Here is a 23,088-nt window from a genome sequence, read left to right on the forward strand (position 1 = left end):
GTCAGTCTTTGTGCCTACACTTTTGAATTGCATATGTCTTGTAGGATTCTTAGAAAGTCAAGAGACATCCTTGGCACATGCATAGTGGTTGCTCAAAAGAGAAACTTCAAGAATAAAGAGAGTATGTTGTTAGAATGGATGGCTTTAAACTAGAGCCGGGAGGGGGGGGGGGGGGTGGGTGAATGGTTTAAATAGGGATTTCAAAAACTTTTAAGTCAAGAATGAAATTATCTCAAGAAACAGTTGATAAGGAATCTAGTTTGCCAAAACACAAAGCTAAAAAACACAGCACCAGAAAAACAATCTGTTGTTTCGTAGAAACAATCGGTTGTTTATACCAGTTTGCAAATATTAAAACTGAATTTAAAGAGTTAAGGGAGAGAGAGAATGCACACAGAGATTTATACTAGTTCACTCTAAACCGAGAGCTACATCCAGTCTTCTCAGAAACCACTGAGGAATTCCACTAAGCAATCAAACCTAGATCACTTACAACACAACCAAGAAAGTGACCTTGATCCCCTCAAGACACACACTTCTCTTGGCCAACACACCAACACTAAGAATGCTGATCTTGATCCCCTCAAGAACACACATCACATCCCGGCAAACACACAGAAGAAACTTGTTCAACATATACAAGGATTACACTTGTTACAGAAGCAAATCTAAAATCAATACAAGCAGAAATCCTATCTCACATTCTTTGATCAATCTCAATCTCTAAGCAATCTCAACTCTTTGAAAATCAGAATCTTTTCTTGTTGTTTTTTTTTTAAAACCCAAATTTGTTTTTACTATTTTATATCAAAGATTGTTGTTTGTTATCAAATCTTAACAAACTATTAATTGCCTTTAAAGATTGGTCAAAGCATTAAAGACTGGAGCGTAATCAGTTAGAATTATTTAAAGCTCAGTTAAAACAAAACCATTTTTCTGTTATGGTATCAAAACAAACAATCGGTTGTTTCTTTGAATCAATCGGTTCTTTTGGTTTTAACAGCTCAACCATTTGAAAAACAGTTTTCAATCTTTTCTCAAAACACCTACGTATAAAACAATCGGTTGTTTCGACAAAACAATCGGTTGTTTTTCACTTAGTTTAAAAAACACTTTTCTTTTAAAAGATTGAGAATGCCTAAGCTTTGGATTCAATCAAGAGTGGATTACATAAACAATCTACCCCAGATCCTATCTAAGACAGCTCAGCAACAGCAAGCACAACCAAGCCTTCAACATCCTTCAAAGGGTTTGGATTCTTCAAAGCTTGAACACCACTTGGTTCAACAATCTCCCCTTATTTGATGAAGACAAATCTCTGATGCTTGTGTTGTACCTGATTGAATCTGAAGCAGTTCCTGCAAAGCACAATTTTAAGCAAAGCATAGAACTTCTGATATTTGATTAGCACAGAAACAAGTATAGGAATTCAGAGCATAATATCAAAGTAATCAACAAACAAATATAGGAGCAAAAACCTATAAGGTTTCACTCATCCAAACTGTTTTGCAGAAAATAAAAACTGAAATCAAACACAACATATATCTCCCCCTATTTGTCTTCACAAATAGACAAAGAGAAGAGATAAAAGATAATTGTTTTGAATACACCATAATTAAACAGCAAAAGCAACAAAAAGAAAAAATGATAAAACCATAAAAAAAAAATTGGTTGTTTCGATACATCAACCGGTTGTTTTTCTTTATTCGTCATCATCAGCATATTGAAGATAAAAGATTTGGTTCTATATTGCCTCGATTTTTTCATCTAGAGTCATGAAGCGCGCATCCATGCTGTCAAACATGTTATCAATCCTCTGGAAATTGCTTGTACACAGATCATGGAGATTCCTTTGATTCTCTACAAAGCTATCAAGCCTATTAACCATGAATCTCTCAAAAGGAGACATGGTTTGCATTCCTTCTTCTTGATTTCCAGCACCAGCAGTAGGTCCAACATCTTGATGTGCTTCAGGTAGATCTTCATGTTGAAAATCTATATCTGCAGCATGTTCATCTTGTTCATGATCAGCAACAACACTAGATGAGGCACCAAAGTCACCATCTTTGCTAATCCATTTGCCACCTACTTTGGTAAAAACCCATTTTGCTGAGTGATCCATTGTTCAACTCTTAAGTTGACTTGACCAACTCAGATGTTTCATCCTCTAGGTTCACTTCAAAATAGAGTAGAAATTTAGATACCAAAGTAGAATATGGATAGTGATAGTCATTTAACCTCATTGCCTTTTGCATGTGCTCTTTGATGATGTGGATCCAATTAATTTTGATCTTCTTCATAATGCAGAAGATGTACACCAGATCCTCCTCAGTAAGAACAGAATGATTGCTCCCCCTTGGAGTTAGAATCCAAGTCACAATGAGGGCTAGCAACCTTTCATCAAGCTTTAAGCCTCCAACCGAGCAAGACCTAACTTGTGCATGTTGGTTCTTCAAGCAACTCTTGTAGTATTGGATTTTGTTGAAATCCTCCACTACTCCAAGGTTTCCCTTGTTAATCCTGAGGCCTGAGTACTTTAGACCAGCAACAGCAGTCCACACTTCATGGGTTATCTCCATATTTACACCTTTTACATGAGAAACTAGGTTGTTTCCCTCAAACTTGAGATTTGTGTAGAAAACCATTATTAAATCTGGGTAGATGTTTCCCTTCATCTCCAGGAACTTTCTGAGAGATTGATCTTTGAGCAGTCTGCTTACATTATCCAGCTTTTGGCTTTTCAGCCAATCAAAGCACACAACCTTGGGGTTGTTTATCACTTTGGTGTTTGTTTCAAACCTATATCTTTCAATTAGATCATTGTCTCCAGAAAACCATCCTTCTAGCCTTCCTCCAAACCTTACAACTTTGGTTTTGACTCTCTTTGAGGTGGGAGGAGTTGAGTCCATGATGGCAGAGAAGAAAACAGATAAAAGCTCACTCACAGATTTTGGAAGAGATGTTGCAATTGGTTGTTCTTGTGGAAGAGATAAGCTACAACAGATTTTATAGCAGTAATAGATAAAAAGCATTCAATGACATGAGTGGGTACCAGATTTTCAGAGAGAGAGGACTTGACCCTGCCCTGCACAGAAAACGTCAGAAAAAGCTGAAAATCACATGGTCTTCACATGTGATCTTTGACTAGTCATTAAGGCTCTTGAATTTCCAAGACTTTGGAATATATTCCTTTATGACTGTTTGTAACTTCTCTCTGAACGTGATCAGCTTCAACACAGGTTCATTGACCAAGGATTCTCTCTTTAAATTGATCTGCAACGGATAGAAATTCAAAATAGAAATTAAATTGATTTCTTCACAATGTTGTCAGGCTCAAAACAATCGATTATTTCGAAGAAACAATCAATTGTTTTTCTACAGCAGTTAAAACTGATTTTGAATTTTAACCATGAGCAGAAAGAGTTCAAAGCAGATGAAGTTAAGCATTTTAAAAAAGATATTTAAACATGAAAAAGAACTTTAAAACAGAAATTAAGAACAGGGAAAAGGAAGGTCTTATCCTTTATGTTGTTCTTTTAATGAGCCATGTGCTTTGTGACCAAGAAGCCTCTTTTAACTGTTGAGGGCCTTTGGACAGATGCAGAACATTGATTCAGCTTCAATGTTGGTCTTTTTCTTCCAAGAACTTGATCAAATGACTTAGTCCTTCACACTTCTTTAGATTTCCTGCACAAGCATGAGTTCAAGCAACAAGATTTGGTCCCTTCACAAATGTAGGTCCAATAGGTTTCTTTTTCTCATTTGGAACCTCACATCCTTTAGGAATCCATTTCATGTAGCCTCTAGGAATAGAGAACTTTCTTATTTTGCAGAATCTAACCGAATGGCACTTCTTCATGCAATAAAAGCATGTAACAACCGGTTGTTTCGATTTAACAATCGATTGTTTTACTGGCTTTCTTAAAAAAAAAATTGAAAACTTATCTTGTTGGTTCTGTGGATTGAAACCTAAACCAGCCTTTCCAAAAAAACAAGTTAGATTTCCCTTTTGAAAGCTTGTCCACAGTGGTTTTTTTGAAATGATTTTCCATGTTGTTGAAATCATCTTTTGATTTTTCAATCTCATCTTCAAGTGATTTCACTCTCTTTTCCAGCCAGCTGTTAAGTTCTTTCAATTGGTTGTTTGAAAGAACCAATCGATTAGCTTCATCATGAGTTTCTTGAAAAGCTTCAAGCAATTCACTATAATTTTGTTCATTTAAAGAAGCACATGAACTTACCTCACTTGAGCTACAAGATTCATCGTCTTCTTCAGTAATCAAGCAGATGTTAGTTTTCTCATTTTCACTTGATGAAGAACTTGATGATGATACCTCATTTTCATCCCAAGTTATGTAGGCTCTCTTTGTTTTCCCTTTCTTGTCTTTGTGGCTAGACTTCTTCTCCTTGCTTTTGTTTGGGAAATCTGCCTTTATGTGACCTTGCTCACCACAGCCAAAACATGTATAGTTATTTGAATTAAAATCATTTGATTTCTTGTTTCCATACCTATCTTTGTTGTTGTCCTTGTTGCGGTTCCTCTTTAAGAATTTGCTAAACTTTCTTGACAGCAAGCTAAGGTTTTCCTCATGACTATCATCACTGGATTCTTGTTTGCCTTTGTGCTTGGAAGCTTTTAAGGCTATGCTCCTTACGTGCTTGTCTTCGCTTTCTTGAACATTGAGTCAATTAATCTCTAACTCATGTTCCCTAAGCTTGCCAAACAAAGAAGCCATACTCAAGGATGTTAGATCTTTAGATTCGGAAATAGAAGTTACCTTGGGTTGCCATGCTCTATCAAGACATTTCAAGATCTTGATGTTTAGTTCTTCCTTTTCAAAGGTCTTGTCAAGGCTCATGAGATGATTGATGATGTGCGTGAATCTTTTCTGCACCTCAGCAATTGTTTCACCTTTGAGCATTATGAACATCTCATACTCTTGGATTAGAGTAAGTTTCCTAGCTCTCTTTACCTCATTTGTACCTTCATGAGTTACTTCCAAGGTGTCCCACATTTCTTTTGATGATTTGCATTGAGAGACCCTGAAAAACTCATTAGAATTTAAAGAAGAGGTTATTATATTTTTGGCAATGCATCGAATTTTGCCTTCTTGCTTTCTGAATCAGTCCATTGAGACCAAGGCTTTTCAATGAAAGATCCATCTTTTTCAAACTTTGGGACAAAAGGACCATTTCTAATTGCATCCCAAATTCCTTTTTCAAGTAATTCCATAAAGATTTTCATTCTCACTTTCAAAAATTGGTAGTTCAAACCACAAAACAGAGGTGGTCTGTTGATTGAAGCACCTTCCCCAAAAGGTAGTCTATCAGCCATTTAAAAAACAGTTTTAGGATCAACTTGAATAACTTTCAAGAACCAAGCTCTTGATGCCAATTGTTAGAATGGATGACTTTAAACTAGAGGGGGGTGAATGGTTTAAAGAGGGATTTCAAAAACTTTTAAGTCAAGAATGAAATTATCTCAAGAAACAGTTGATAAGGAATCCAGTTTGCCAAAACACAAAGCTAAAAAACACAGCACCAGAAAAACAATCGGTTGTTTCGCAGAAACAATCGATTGTTTATACCAGTTTGCAAATATTAAAACTGAATTTAAAGAGTTAAGGGAGAGAGAATGCACACAGAGATTTATACTGGTTCATTCTAAACCGAGAGCTACATCCAGTCTTCTCATAAACCACTGAAGAATTCCACTAAGCAATCAAACCTAGATCACTTACAACACAACCAAGAAAGTGAGCTTGATCCCCTCAAGACACACACTTCTCTTGGCCAACACACCAACACTAAGAATGCTGACTTGATCCCCTCAATAACACACAACACTTCTCAGCAAACACACAGAAGAAACTTGTTCAACAAATACAAGGATCACACTTGTTACAGAAGCAAATCTGAAATCAATACAAGCAGAAATTCTATCTCGCACTCTTTGATCAATCTCAATCTCTAAGCAATCTCAACTCTTTGAAAATCAGAATCTTTTCTTGTTGTTTTTTTTATAACCCAAATCTATTTTTACTGTTTTATATCAAAAATTGTTGTTTGTTATCAAATCTTAACAAACTATTAATTGCCTTTAAAGATTGGTCAAAGCATTAAAGACTGGAGCGTAATCAGTTAGAATCATTTAAAGCTCAGTCAAAACAAAACCATTTTTCTATTATGGTACCAAAAACAAACAATCGGTTGTTTCTTTGAATCAATCAGTTCTTTTGGTTTTAACAGCTCAACCATTTGAAAAACAGTTTTCAATCTTTTCTCAAAACACCTAAGTATAAAACAATCGGTTGTTTCGACAAAACAATCGGTTGTTTTTCACGTAGTTTAAAAAACACTTTTCTTTTAAAAGATTGAGAATGCCTATGCTTTGGATTCAATCAAGAATGGATTACATAAACAATCTACCCCAGATCCTATCTAAGACAGCTCAGCAACAGCAAGCACAGTCAAGCCTTCAACATCCTTCAAAGGGTTTGGATTCTTCAAAGCTTGAACACCACTTGGTTCAACATATGTGTGTTTTCATTTCTCAAATTATGTAAGTGTTTTTTGTGACCATATGAACATCTCAAATATTCTTTTGGGTGAATCTATTAGGGTTCTCTTTGCTAAGGTATGAACATATTGCATACTACATTTTTTATCACTTTAAAAGGTGATTATTTGGTTCTAGAAAATGTTTTCTTTGTTGTCATAGTAAAACAAGTTGTTGAAAGTACGAAACAACCTGTTGTTTTGCCTCTGGCACCTCTGAATAAAGCTTCAATAATTGCTTATGCATGGTTAAACGAGTTTTTGCTTTTCAAAACTGGTTGTTGATCAAATATGCAATATGTATGCCTTAGAATCTGGTCATAAAGGAATATATTTTGTTGTTTTCTTGGAATTCAAAGCCTTTTGTGAATGGCAATCACATATTGGTCTTTATGGGGTTGATGAATATTTGTAAAGGAAATATTGCAATGATGAAGGTAAAGACATGGCAAAGGTCGGGTTCCAAGAGCATATGTTATTATTCAATTCACCACAGAAGAGTGTGCTACATCTATGATGTTGTTAGCTAATAAATTTTTAATAACACTGCGGTATGGAATTGCATTTAAAAAAAGCTCGAGTACTGGAAAAAGATATTCATGCAAAGATCAAAATGGATTTTCCTACTTTGGAAGGCTGCCCGATCTCGAAAGAAGGATTTACTGTTTTGGAGAAAATGTAGGATGACAATTTAAGTTTTGGGAGTGGAAAGACAAAGGTGCAGTTAATAATTTCGTATAACCTTGTGCAATATAAACTTAGCTTTCATATGAGAACATTTAGAAGGTTGAGTTGGTTTTTTATGTTGCTAGCACAACACTAAGTTGCTTGGTCTTGTTTATTGGCATCCGACAACTCGACCCGAATCACGAGGCGTCCAAAAAAGCTTTTGATGTTATCAATACTTACCACATTCACGAGGAGTTTAACTCTATTGGAGGACTGGAAACAACAAAACAAGCTCTGTATGAACTTGATATTTTTTCCAAGAAGACCCGACTTGTTTTCTCATGATAAACTTCTTGGGCCATAAAAGGGTGTCCTATTGTATGGACCACCTGGCACGGGGAAGACCATGCTCGCCAAAACCACTGCTAAGGAGTCTGAAACAGTTTCCATCAATGACTGGATATCAAACTTGGTGAGTAAGTGGTTTGGAGATGCCCAAAAAATTGTGTCTGTCGTATTTAGCTTGCTCATAAGCTCCAGCCTGCCATCATATTTAATGACGAGTTGACATCTTTTTGGGTCAGCGTCATACAGCAGATCATGAGGCTTTGTTAAACATGAAAATTGAATTCATGGCTCTGTGGGATGGTTTTACTACTGATCAGAATGCTCAAGTTATGGTCCTTATTGCTACTAATCGTCTTTCAAAACTTGATGAAGCAATACTTCAATGTCTTCCTCAAACATTTGAAATTGATATTCTTGACCAAAGGGAAATGATCGAGATGTTGAATTGTGAGAAGATTGAAGAAAACATTGACTTTGACCATATAGCTTTCTTATGTGAAGGTTACATTGGTTCGGATCTCTTTGACCTGTGCATGAAAGTTGCATATTTTCCAATTATAGAACTGTTGGATGAAGAAAAGAAATGAGAAGTGCTTCTCCTCCTAGACCCTTGTCCCAAGTAGACTTTGAGGTTATGTATCTCTTATATTTGTGAAGACAAATAGGGAGAGAAATTAGTGGTTTCTTGGTTGTAATTCTACTACTCTGTGGTGTTGTAATTCTGATTAATTTTTTGTCGGCTGCCATACTCTGATACACACCATGATTCTGGTGCACACACCACTGGTGCTGCCACACTGTTTTGGACTATTTTTTTTCTGCTTATGGCTTATGTAGAAAATTGGTTTTGTGTGCCTTATTATCCTGTTGCTATACTTGCTTTGTACGTGTACAAATTCTATTTTTCAGGACCTATCAAGGTCAAAAACTACAACACAAGTAAACTAGGGATTTGTCTTCATCAAATAGGGGGAGATTGTTGAACAAGATGCTTTGATGTCTTCAATCCATTAGGAAAGCTTGAAGACCTTATTGTTGGGTGTGTGTGTTGTCTAGTAGTTTTTGACTTGTTAATTCACTCCTTAAGATGATCCAAGTTTATTTGAATCTTTATCTTTTGGAAAATTTGGGTTTTCTAAAAGGCTATGAAATTTCAACCTGTTGAAACGTCGAATTAACCTGTTGTTTGACACTTAGTGGTTTTTAAAATGGTTTGGAAAAGTTTTGCTTTGTTTTGTCTTTACTGTCAAACAGAATCAACCAGTTATTTCAACAAATCAACTGGTTATTTTTATGAAAACCAAAACAAGAAATTTATTTCAATCGATTGTTTTGAAAAACAACTGGTTGTTTTCATAACAAAATTTTGTTATGTGTTTTAAACTATTTTAAATGGTTTCAACTGCTTTTGGTTTTTAATCTAACAACGTTGACCACTTGATTGAGGTTATATAAAGGTTGTTTAACATTCTTTTGAACTATCTAAGAAAGAGAGATTGCTTAAAACGTTTTTCAAGATTTCAAAAGCTTTGGATCATCTTAAATGTGTATTAGGATTAAGTTCTAAACTTAAAGCTTTGTATATCCAGGTGTATTCTATTTTCTTCTCCTTGAACATTGTATTTCTATGTGTTCTTGTGTAGGGCAGTTTCATAAAGGTGTTTCTAAAAACTGTTGTTTTGCCAAAGAGTGGTGTGTGTTTTTTAGGGGTTCAAGATTATCATCACATTTGGTGTGTGTTTTGTAATCTAGGGTGAAAATTACTAAAAATGTTTTTCAAGAAATCAAGAGCTTTGGATCATCACTTGTGTGTGTAATAGGATTGGGTTTTGTATACTTCTGTACTATAGCTTTGAAAAAACCAGGTGTATTCTATTCTCTTCTCCTTTAACATTGTATTTCTGTGTGTTCTTGTATAAGATAATTTTAGAAAAGTGTTTCTGAAAATTGTGGTGTTGTCAAGGAGTGGTGTGTGTTCTTGAGGGGTTCAAGATCATCAGTCTTGGTGTATGTTTTGTAATCTAGGTTTGATTACATAGTGAATTCTCAGTGGTAAGCTGAGGGTTGGATGTAGCTCTTGGTTAAGAGCGAACCAGTATAAATTTCTTATGTGATTCTCTCTATCTCTACTCTTATAAACTATTTTAACTTAGTTTCATATTGTGCTGGTATAAACAACCGGTTGTTTATTAAAAACAACAGGTTGATTTTCTAGAAATAACCTTAAAACAAAAATTTTATTGAGTTGAACAGAAAATCAATTGGTTGATTTTTCAGAACTTTTCACTTTACCTTCAACCTTTGCAAAAATCTTTCAAAAACAATTCACCCCCCTCTTGTTTATGCCACTAATTCTAACACACTAGAAGACTGAGTTTTTTCTAAATAGTTAATATTATTTTTGGGTCAAGCTTTAGCTTAAATAAATTGTATAAAGTTGTTTAGGATTTCATAGGTCATGTATTGGGCCTAGTAGCATAAAATAACTGGACCAAATATTTGGGCCAAGTAGCATAAGTTTTTGGGCTTGTATTTGGGCCAATAGTAAAATAGGTCTAGTTAGGGTAACAAGCTTCTTTGAGCCCAATGTAACCCTAAAATTTATAGGGTATACTAGAGGATGAAAATTACCTTGGCATGGAGCACATGGATGTTCACATGGCAGCCTAGGAGATGAGAGGATTTAGCATGGAAGATGTGAGTCAAACATGGAAAACATGAGTTCACATGGCACCTTCTCATTGGAGAGTTTTATTTTGAACTTTTAAACTTTTGTTCCAAAAGGTTCAACCCTCACTCTTATAAATTGAGGTATTTAGCTCATGAATTAATAAGATCAATTTAGAGTGTTATGCTGCCAAGTTGCTAGCTCTTACACTCTCTTGTCTAAACCTCTCTAGGATAGACACCTTTGGTCTTCTTCAACTCTTTAAGTGATATGGCCCACCCAATCACTCTCCGTACTCTTCATGCACCTTCAAGGAATCCATAGGCGGCTACTCCATATGCCCTATCCCTAACTTGCTATGAAAGCTAGGGTTTAGGTAGCTTGTTGAACACACCAATGCTCCACCTTTTACCTATAAATAGGGATTCCATGCATGTATAATTCAGACTTGATTGAAGGAAAGAAACTTTGTCAATTTGAGTCTAAACTATTTCAATGTATCACTCACATTCTTACTAGGGTTCAAGCCTTAGTTTAGGGTTTTTAGAAGAAGAAACTTTTCTTCACACTAACTAACGTCACACTAGCTAACGTGAAGCTAACTTTGCCTTGCACCGTGCATCTCCTTCATCCAACATATAAATCATTCCACTGCCACTCTTTTTCCATTTCAACCGGTACAACTCAATCACGCATGGAGCAAGCTCCATCAAGTGGTATCTAAAGCACACCTATGATCCAGCTAAGTGTTCTTAGCTTAATTTTCATTTTTCACTGATTAATTGTTGTCAAATGTGTTGTTCTTTGATGTTTGATGTATTGTCTTTCATTTTGACCGATTAAATTCATGTTCTACAAAATTAAATGGTTCAGAGTACTTAAATTTTCTTTAACCATCAAAAACAACCACGATTTAGGGGTTCTTTGGATGCATTTTTTGCCTTTGAAATTTGTTTGAATTTTCTACATTTTCAATCAGTTTTCTTATAATTGCTTAATTTTCAATTTATGATCTATTCTAGCCATGTTCAATACATGTCTTCAATTCATGTTTACCGTTTGTGTTCACTAGCATTAAAATCCCTTGCCAACTTCACTCAAACCCTTGCATACTCTATATTGCACCATGTTTTCATGGATTCATCTATGGATACCAAGTTTGCTTCCTACACAAGCACTTTGCAGAAGCAATCCGCATTCCATAAGGATAGGGGAAATATTTGTATTGCATGGCACCTACAAAGCTTTGATTGAGCCAAGGTCTTCCATCTTGGTTTGAATGGTAGGTCCATTCCACTGGGTATATGAAACCGTGCCTTTCTTAACTTCTACAAATGTGGGTATCCTTCTCTTTTTCATCCAAACCTTTTGTCTCTGCTTATTTGTGTTTCATTTTACCATCTACCTTGAAGGTTGAGAGATGTTTGTCTCGTATCTTCTATATCTTGGAATGTTTACATGGAGTTTGACATTGCCAATATGAATGTTATCTAGTTCCTTTTCCATCTGTCCTGTATTTCTTATACCATAGAATCTCATGAACTCGGATATTCTTCCTATTGAGTTTTTTTTTTTATATGAATACATCGTTCACCCTTCTCCATTTCTGAAATACTTTTAGCATATCATACTCTCCATTATAACCTTATGCATGTTCCATTTGATAGAATGCTACGGTAAATAACAAGTTCATGTTTTACCATGCTAAAAACTAGTGTAGAAGGGTGCTTATCATTATCATTTTTTTCTTTCAAAAAAGGAATAAAAAATAAATGTTGGAAAGTGCAAAGTCACTATAACCCTCACATCTAATGCATTATTGAGCAATAAGTTTCAAAAGAATAAAATATACATATCAAGTAACTAGACCTACAACACAACTTTAGCTGAATCATGTCCATGAAGGAACCTTGATCAGTTCTAAATTATCAATATTAGTTAAATAATATTTTGGATCTTATTGATCAGACAATTAACATAAAAAAAAATCCTAAATATCTCATATCAGCAGCTACTATTTGTTAACTTTCTTTCAAGAATGATTTAATCTGATTAGGAAAAATATGAATATACGTATTTAAGACTTAGAGATAGAAGAGGCTGACAAAAATAAATAAAAATTAGAAACGAAAGAAGTGTAGATATTAAAAGAAAAGAAAGAAAAAAAAGGTGTCAATAAAATATTTGTTATGGAGAATTATTCACATATCATTACTTATTCATTTATAAACCTTTCGCTTTTAAATTTTTTAGACCATGTTGTGTTGATCTCATCGTGAGATACAGAAGATTTGAATATATTTAGTTATATAATGAAGTTAGAGTATATAAACAAAGGATAATGTTGACCAGTTTTATAATAAGAGTGTGTTTGACTTAACTTAAAAAACACTGTGCATAGGTGCATGCTGACCAGAAATGATGGACAAGTTACAGTTCATCCCCACTAGTTCAACATTTGGAACTTATGATTTGCGATGACTACTTCATCAGAAAATGTTACTTCATAACTCTCAAATTATCTTAATAATACAAATAGAGAGACAGAGAGATTATTTTCTATTAACAAGAAAGGGTTGTATAAAAGGAAAGTGATGAAACAATGATGTAGGGTTGATATGATATACAAATCTAGGGAATTCCTTTCTTTCTTAGTTGTGGGGGTTTATGGACAAAAGGCAGTTTTGGTTCTGATAATTGTTTTGGGGGGCATTGTCACCCATCAAAGTGGGACACAACTGATTGGTGTGTGAACCATGCGCAATCAATTTATTACCAGATAGATTGCAGCACATGATGTTGAACCCCTTGATGGCTACCACACACGTGCTCTACTTCACCAAATATCGTACACACCAACAATTTTTTCTTTCAAATTTCCCTCTGCCCCAGTTTCATCTTTCTTCAGTGCTTCCTTTTCTCCACTCACCATGCTCAAATGGATAAAATCTTACTCTGGTTAAGGTTTTTCTACTTTAGTTTTAGCCCTCCCAGTTATACTTACAGAATGTTTCAGTTTATACATTACAATAAAATCATAAAATAGAAATCGAGATAAAAATAATTAGTTGTTATAGTGACTAAATTAGAAACCATTTTTTAAAACTAAAAAAATTTTGATTTTTAAATTAATTTCTATTATTGTTAAATGGTTTTTAAATTGGTGTCTAATTAGCAACCAAGATTTTTACTACCAAATTTAGAATATAAATAATAAGTAGTAAAAACCTTGGTTGTTAATTAAACACAAATTTAAAAATTATTTAATAATAATATAAATTAATTTAGAAACCAAACTTTTTTTAATCTCTAAAATGATCTTTAATTTAATCACTATAGAAACTAATTATTTTTTTTTAAAGTTAGTTTCTATTTCATAATTTTCTTTTTTAATGAATACATGTAAAACATCAAAAATTATTTTATAAAAACTAAAATTATCTTCTACAACCCAACTTCTACAGAAATAAGAGAATGAATTCCTAAAAGGATTACGGATAAAATATGTTTATTTTATCTTTCTATATTAAAATATATAAAGTTATAGTCTTCCTATAATTTATTTGTTTTTAATCTTTGAATTTTAAAGTGTATTATTTCTTGTCTTCTAAGTATTTAGACAGCGTTTTCTAGAGAAAGAAGTGTTTTAGATCTTTCGATCTTTTTATATTAAAATATATAAAGTTATAGTCTTCCTATAATTTTTATTTTTTTTAATCATTGGATTTTAAAGTGTATTATTTCTTGTCTTCTAAATATTTAGACAGCGTTTTCTAGAGAAAGAAGTGCTTTAGAGAAAATATGTTTTTCGATCTTTCTATATCAAAATATATAAAGTTATAGTCTTCCTATAATTTATTTGTTTTTAATCTTTGAATTTTAAAGTGTATTATTTCTTGTCTTCTAAGTATTTAGACAGCGTTTTTTAGAGAAAGAAGTGCTTTAGATCAAATATGTTTTTCAATCATTCTATATTATAATATATAAAGTTATAGTCTTCGTATAATTTTTTTTTTAATCTTTAGATTTTAAAGTGTATTATTCTTGTCTTTTAAGTATTTAGACCGCGTCTTCTAGAGAAAGAAGAGCGTGCATTTCACATTTAGAGGGACAAAAGATGAAAATTTTATTGAATTTTACAGATTTTAGAAATACTAAAAACATTTTATCCAAAAACTAACTTTAACTTAAAAAATTCAATTGTTTATTCTTTTATTTTCACATAAGTATTCATACAAAAATTTGTCAAACCTAATCCAAAATCCTCCATGCATGTAATGCAAATTCCAATCTTCATATTCAAATTTTGAGCCCAGACAAGACAGTAAAAGAAGATATATATGCTAATACTCTTTTACTATAAATTGCAACTTATTAGAATCACACTTTTTTATGAGTTCCATCAATAGGTCAGGAGAGAGATTGGTGAGATGAGAAGTGTAGGACCATTAAAATTGCGATTTTCAATAAATTTTGGTGAATAGTAAGATGAGATCTGCAAAGAAATGTCTCACATTGAATTGAGTAATAAATAAACAAAACATGGTGAATCCAAACTCCCCAACCATTTGACCTTGGCCTTCTTCAAGTGAAGAAGAAAAGGTAAGTTTTATATAATAATGAATTAGTGTAAAATGTATGAGGAAAAGAACCCTATAGATGTTAATTTATGAGTGTGCAGTTCTAGTGTCTATCTCAGTGGGAGAAACGCATGCAGAGGCTGTACTTGATGCAGAGCAGAAACCATACACATATACCTTGGATCACGAGCCTGTTTGGTGGCTTTCATGCTATTATGTAGAGTAAGGAAAAAGAACATGCATGGCCATGGCTGAGGTTGAGGTCAGGCTTAGCCAGCCACTGCATATCTCTTTCTCTGACATCTTTTTCCAGGAGTTCACTAGTATTGTTTGGTACTTTTGTCTCTACTGCATGGATGAATGCATGCATGCATGCTCTTCTCAGCCTCAATCCCTATGTCCAGCTTTTCCATTCATCTGTCATGTTGTTTTCAGAGGCCTCATCAAATCAAACGCCTTCCACCACAGTCCTCACAGACCCATTCAACTACTTGCGCAAATTGCTTAATTTCCACTACTTTCTTTTCGTTTTACTTTCTCATTTTGCAACAAGGGATCAGAAGTAAAACGTGTGATGCACTTAGGTTATTTTTTAGGAGAGAAAAGAACAGGAGAATATTAGTAGTTTAGCAGAGTGAAATTATATGGATTTTAAAAATCATGGACTCACACCAAGTTTAGCACGATTTCGTGATTCTTTCGACAAAAATACTGTAATTTTAGTAAAAAATTATTAGTAAACAGATTTTGAAAATTATATGTATATGGATACCCAACTTCATTATAAAGAAGTTTAGTTGTGCTATAGGACATGATTTTGATTTTATGATATAGGACATGATTTTGATTTTATGAAAGTGGAGCTATCCTAACTTTCAAGAAAATTAAATAAGAATTAAATTTAAAAATAAAAAATAAATAGTTGTAATATTGACTAAATTAGATATTATTTTAGAGATTAAAAAGATATTGGTATTTAAATTAGTTTATATTATTGATAAATAGTTTCTAAATTGATATCTAATTAACTACCAAAATTTTAACTACCAACTTTAAAATCTAAAAATCTGGAAGCTAATTAAATACCAATTTAAAAAATATTTATCAATAATAAAAACTAATTTAGATATGAATACATTTTTTAATCTTTAAAATAGTATTTAATTTAATCAATATAGTAAATAATTATTTATTTTCTCGATTTTTATTTATAATAGTTAAAAGTCATGTTTGATTCACATTATTTTGATTACTCTTAATCTAACCTTAATTATTTTTTAAAATAAAGTCATACATGATTTTGATGAGACGACACATAATTGTGTCCCTTCTACATGATATATACATGAGGTTTTTTTATAATATGCTATGACATATTATTTTATTTTTAAAAAAAGTGATTAATATATTAATTTTTTATAAGAAAATATTATTTATGAAATTTGAAATTAATATTTAAAAAAAAAAGAATACGAGGAGTAACCTTTTAAAAATTATAAGAAAAAATATATATTAAAATAATTAATATAAGTGTAACCAACTAAATTGATTTTGATGCTACCAATAATCACCACACTTATAATATTTTTTTTTTGTATTTTTAATATATATTTTTTGATAATTTTTATAAAATTACTTATTGGTTTTTTTTTTTAATAATTGCACAACAACATTTTTTATATTTCAAAAAGAATATTTTTATTTAAACAATTAATAATAAGATATTAGTCCATTTTTATAAAATAAAACTATATGTATTAATATTGATGTAAATAAAAAGTAACAAATACACCAATTTTTTTAAAAAAAATCTCATTCAGTTCAGTGTAAATGGTGATTGATTTCTGTATAGTAAAAAAACAACTAAAGTCGTATCATTTCTGCATGATTTTATTTAAAAAATTAAGAGTAATCAAAGTTTGGCATGAATCAAACACAACTTTTCTTCACACTATGAAATAATGTTAATGTTCACACGATTTCACTTTCATAAAACCAAAGTGGTATACATACATTTTTTAAAATCTTCCATTTGGATTATTTATTTATTTTTTTGCTAAAATTACACAATTTTTATTTATTTCATATTATCTCATCTCATATTATATTTCATATTTCATTATATATTGCATTATAATAATTATACTAACAGTAATAAATAATGTAATCTTTATTCTACTTCTCCTTTTAACATAGTAACATAATGTTAAAGGAATAATATTTCATTAATACCTTCATTCTTATTTATACTATGTTTTCTTTGGATCAAAGGATAATTTTTTTTAGGAGTGAAAAAGAAGGGATAGAAAGTGAAAATTGAGATGATTTGAATTAAGAGTGAAAGAAAAGTTTGTAAGGAATTTCATTCATATAATAAATTTTTAAAAAAATTATAAAATAATTTAATAACAAATTTTTTAGAAATATAGATTAGAGTTAAAATAAATTTTAAATTAAAAATTAATATTAAAGATTAATAAAAAAATTAAAGTCTTTAAATTATTAATAAAACATTATATGTTAATTTAATATATATATATATATATAAATATAATATTAATATCACTTACTCAATTAATATTTTACATATATAGTTATTCTTTTAAATAGATAATCACTTTTTTTTTTTTGCGGAATTTTTCCAGAGATTTTAAAGCGGAATATTTTAAAAAATGAGTTTTTCATATTGAAAACTCAGGAATTCTTTTATTCAAAACAAAATACTTTAACGCATATAGAACAGGTTCCTTTGATTGGTTTGGTCCATGAGAAAAAAAAGGAAGGAAAAAAATTTCTTTGTTTGATTTCTAAGATTTTTTTTTTTATCGGTAATAAAAAATAAATAAATAAGAACCACTTCAGGGGTGGTTCAACCCTTATACACGGTACCAACTACCGATTCCTGCCTAAAGCCTCTCAAACTAACAAAAACTTACCTTGTCCAAGTTATATCTAACACACTTAAGTAATTAACCTCATGCACAACAAAGGTTCTAAACACCAATCGGAAAAGGAAAACGAGGTTGATCTGAAATTTAAAGAGACCCAAGACCAAACCCTTACTTGCACCAAAGAAAATACTTCGCACGCATCCGCCACTCCTCTTTTGAAAATTAAGCTATTCCTGTGATTCCATATTTCGCCAACCACCCCGACCCAGATTGTGTTCCAAACACTATTAACGTCTCTGAAGCAGGGCACATCCTAAAATGGTCAAAGTTATTCTTCGGCTCAAAGTGTGACACGACTAGACCCCCAAGCCATCTATAGCATAGACTCCAAACTTGCCGGGCAAAGTTGCAGTCAAAGAACAAATGTCTGCAAGTTTCTTCCTCCTTCCCACACAAACTACACATCGGACTATCCACCAATACCCCTCTTCTACTCAAATTTACCTTAGTAGCAAGCTTGTTTTCCATCAACTATTGTAGATGTGAATAATCCAGAATTTTCTTTTGTAAATAATAATAAAGAATATATAAAAAGTAAAATAAAACTTCAGAATATTTTAATCTGCCCAAATCAAAAAATTATAAGTCATTTGCTATTCATACGCAGCTACAATATTAAGTCCATTTTGTATTTGTTATAGTCGTGTTATATGTGTACCGGTTAGGGTCGTGCAACTAATATTATTGTACCCATCGAATGTAATTAAGATCCACGTTTGTTGGATCGACCGATAACTCAAGTCCAATTACGTTCAATTAAGGTTAGCGAAGTTAATTCATGATTAGAAGATAGGTAATGTCGTCCTAAACACGGTCCAACTCCTTAACCTGACCCAATAAGAAAAGTCCACCAAAGGTAATATAAATAGCACACATTTCAAGAATCAGATTCGTCATCATATACAGTGCTCTGAGAAACGAGTATCGAACGTCTTTGCTGACTTGAGCGTCAGAGTGCCTTCTGCAAGTACCCTTCGCATCTCGATTACAAGGTTAGGAAGGAAGAGCGAAGGAAGGGAACTTAAAGACAGCACAGTCGACCGATCAAAGGAGATAGAAGAATCCTCTCAATAATTCTCTAGAACTCTACCCTCACACGAAAACAATGAGTTTTACAACTGTTTATAAAGGAAGTTATAGATTAAAAGAAAGGAATTTTCACAATTAATTTTAGGTTTTGATTTATATGTAACGTGAGAATTTATAATCAATCATAAATTAAAAAATATACAAATTTATATTAAAAATACTGTCTATAATAAAAATATTTTATATATTAAATTAATAATAAATTGTAATAAAAGAGTTCATGTATATTTTGTATATTCCATTTTTCATATTTAAACTAATCCATGCAATAAAATGATTTCTTGTTATTATAATTCATAATTCGAGTCCATTTTTGTCTTCCATAATTTAAAAGATAAATAGATTTTTTTTAAGTTTTATTATTTATATAATAGTCTTCAAATACGGTTTTATCTATCATCATCACATTAATATCTTATTGATACATTTCAATCATTCATTGTATGCAAACCTAATTCATTGTCACAAATTAAACTCGAGTTAATTAGAAGCAGCTATGATATTAGAATCAAAACCTATAGCCGAGCTACATTTTCTAAATGTCAAAATGGCTTCTGTCAACATTAATGAACATTCATTAATTACCAAATAATAAAAATTAATAATGATCAAGGTGTAGGTTAGATTTAGGTAGACTGAAAGAAAATACATGTCAATTTTAGCTTAGGCATGTAACTAATTTAAAATTAATATACCAAAAAATTAATTATAAGTCATTGTTTCATTTAAAATGTCCCTAATTGATAGTTGAGAACTAATCCTTTCATAGTGGACATTTATGATTCTCTGTTTTTTTTTTTAATCTTTCCATTTTTTTTTCTATTCATATTTGCTTATTTGAATAAAGAATTTCTGTACCCACGGTGAGGGGGAAAAATATGACAAGAGCTACAAAAAGTCAAGCAATATTGTTGCCATAATTAGACAAAAATATGGCATCTATAATTACGATCCTAGGAAAATTTTTCCATAAATATTTATGAAAAATATATTTAAAATAAACCAAATTTCTACTGTAAATTTAAATTAATTTGTATATAATATATAACTATAGTTTTAAAAAAATTCTAATTTATTTTTTTATATAAACTTATACAAACCACTTTAAACAATATTGTAAAATATATAAAACTAGTTTTTAACTCATTAATTTTCTGATGACTTCCCTTTGTGTATATATACTTTAATACAAATGTTTTTCTCAGAACATACTTTTTTATTTTAAATATTTGGCATTGCTAATTTATAAATTAATTAACAAGCATGCTAGCAAGTAAAGAGAAAGAATAATTAAAGCAAAAAATAAAAGTAACCAAATTGAAAAAGGACAAGAAAAAAAAGTGTTTGTGTGTGTTGCTTTGGCATGTTGTGTACCATATGTCTTATCCAACTTTTTATCTCTTCTTCATCATGCTCATCATTCTAGTCAGATCATGTGAATTGACTTAGTTCTAAAGGAACCTTCATTTACCTTTTTCTCACGTAATTTTCTAATTATTATGATTCACATTAAAGTTATCAATGAATAAAGGATTATAAAAAATGTAAAGGAGAAAAAAATTATAAAGAAAAGGAAGAGTCATTAAAAAAAAGCTATCTGTTGTAAAATAAATTTCTAAGTTTAACCAGTAAAATATGTTTTCCATATAATACATATTCTGAATTTTTGTTTTTATGTTTTTTACTGTCAATTTTCATTTTTAATTTAATGAGAAACACTAATTAGTATTAATATATATATATATAAATTTGGGTTTTACTTAAGTCAATTAAATATTTACTTAAACATATTGTGGAATAGGAAAATAAGTGACATGTTTGGTTACATATACAATTAATCAAGTACTTTATTATTACTATCTTAAATAAAAAAAATTCCTCAAATGCAAAACTATCATTATATTCAACTAACCTTTTCTTCAAAGACTTTTTTTTTTGAATTTAAATTATTTTGAATGTTATGATTAATTTTACTACCAAAAATTTAATTTATTATTAATACTAATATTAATTTTTATGATTTTATTATTATTAACTTAATAAAAAAAGCCATATTTTTCAAAAAATAAAGAGAAAGAAATAAGGTTTTTAGAAAAAAGAATAATAATAAAAAGTAGCATAGAAGTTGATAGTAGACGATGATTAGAAGCTTTTCCCAATTTTAAATTTATATTCACCCTTTCAACCCCAAACTATATATCCCCAGTTATATATATCAACTATAAGACCAAACGCGCTTTTAAAATAATCTCTGCTATAACGTGATTTTAGCTCCAAATCAAGGTTTTTAAAGTCATCCCAACCTATTATGATCGCAAATGGTTATATATTATCTTCATATACAATTTTCCACATAAAAATCATAACAAAATCGCAATCACACTGTAGATACAACGTATATACAAAAGAATACGTACACTGAATACTTATTTATCTGAATGTTACAAGACCTTTCTGAAAGTTTAATCTAACCTAATTAAAATTTTACGAAAAATATACTTTATAGAATGATATTTCTAATAAAGTAAAAAAGAAAGAATACATTTGCTTCTTATTAATTATCATTCTTTTACGTATAAAGAAAATCATGCGAGACATCAATATGAAAAAAAATGTTAAAAACACATTTTCTTGTACACCTTTTTTAATACTCTTTTCTATTGATTAAAATGTATTTGAAATGATAATTTTTTTTTGAATCTCACATTATTTAATGACTTCTAATTTTATGATTTGTATATATTAAAATGAATGTACTAAAAAGAGATATATTAAATAATGTGTTGTTAGTATTATTAGTTCATGGCTTACTATCTAGTATAATTTTTTTCTCCACTTAGCATTATTACTCCTCAAACACAGTTTATATACGTTACTTATTATTCCTAATACTAATAAATAAAATTTATGTATGGTCTATATATAGATCTCTCGACTAAATTCATGTGATTTGACAATTTCCTAATTTTACCAAATCTATTTATGGAGACATATATAATATATAACCTCCTAATTTTACTAGTGTAAAGAAACTTTCAAATTTTTACTTCTACAAGCCAGTAACTGTAAAAATTACATCCAGTTTTTCTTTGCACAAAATGAAGTTGTTAATTATTTGAACCAAATTTTGTCAATCATCCATTACAATTTATTAGAAACATTTTTAGAATTAAATATATTCTATTAATTAAAAACATTGCCTAATTTAAAAAAAAAAATGGTAACAAGTTGCCTTATTATTGGTTAAGAAAAAGTATTATATTAAAAGTACAAAAATAATGTAAACACATTTTAATACTTGTTTTGGAAAGTCCTTAATTGGTTTAATAAGAGAAAATCTATTTATTTAAAAGATTCTATTAGTGGTTGTTTTCACTCTCAATTTTTCCGTTTCTGTCTTGACCACAGATACAAATATTCCAACTTTAAGTTAATTATGATAATATTCTTTAAATCAATTACCACATTTAAGTTAAATTTTGATGATTTTGTCTTAAAACTCGGATGTAATTATTAGTTCTAATAATATTATATATCTTAACGAATTTAACTTAAGAATAACAAGAATAAAATAATTAAAATACAATTAAATAATTAACTATTAAATTCTATCACACATAAAATTAACAAACTAAAAAGACTAGGGATTGATCACATACTAGCTTTACCATTACCCACTCTAGCTTGCACCATATATGATTAGGTTACTACCATTTATATCTATTTTTTTTATATGTAATAAATAAATTAAATTAAAGAAAGTATTCGAGAAATGCTGCCATCCTTATACACAAAGTCCAAAACTCACTAAAAAGAGTTATTTGAATAGCACAATAAACACAATCCGCTAAATATCCATGAGATTTTGCTAAAAAACTACTTATACAATTGATCAAGAGACACTAAAACCACCTCCATGTTATTTTTATATAGGCAATATGTTTGAGTTCTATTATGAACAACAAAACTCCTCTTCTGATTATTTAGCAAAGTTGTTGTATTCAAAGTCAAAATCATGAAGTCAAAATCTGTTGTATATTTGTGATTGCATGTAATGAAATTTTTATAAATGTTGAGTTTGAAAATTAGGAGTGACCCTCCTCTTGCTATAAATATAATAAACAAAATAACATAAAAATAAATAGGCATAAAAAATTTGAAAGGCAAGCCCTTCTTGCTAGGTCATGAATATTCAAGAGAAAACTGAAAATCAATAGGTTTTACT

General features: G+C 30.7%; 1 pseudogene; it reads left to right on the forward strand.

Moving 5' to 3' along the window:
* Positions 1-6,583: 6,583 nt before the first annotated feature.
* Positions 6,584-8,230, forward strand: LOC137839245 (uncharacterized; annotated as a pseudogene).
* The last annotated feature ends 14,858 nt before the right edge of the window (positions 8,231-23,088 follow it).

This window comes from Phaseolus vulgaris, chromosome 11 (assembly GCF_000499845.2).
Source record: "Phaseolus vulgaris cultivar G19833 chromosome 11, P. vulgaris v2.0, whole genome shotgun sequence".
In the NCBI taxonomy this organism is placed as follows: Eukaryota; Viridiplantae; Streptophyta; class Magnoliopsida; order Fabales; family Fabaceae; genus Phaseolus; species Phaseolus vulgaris.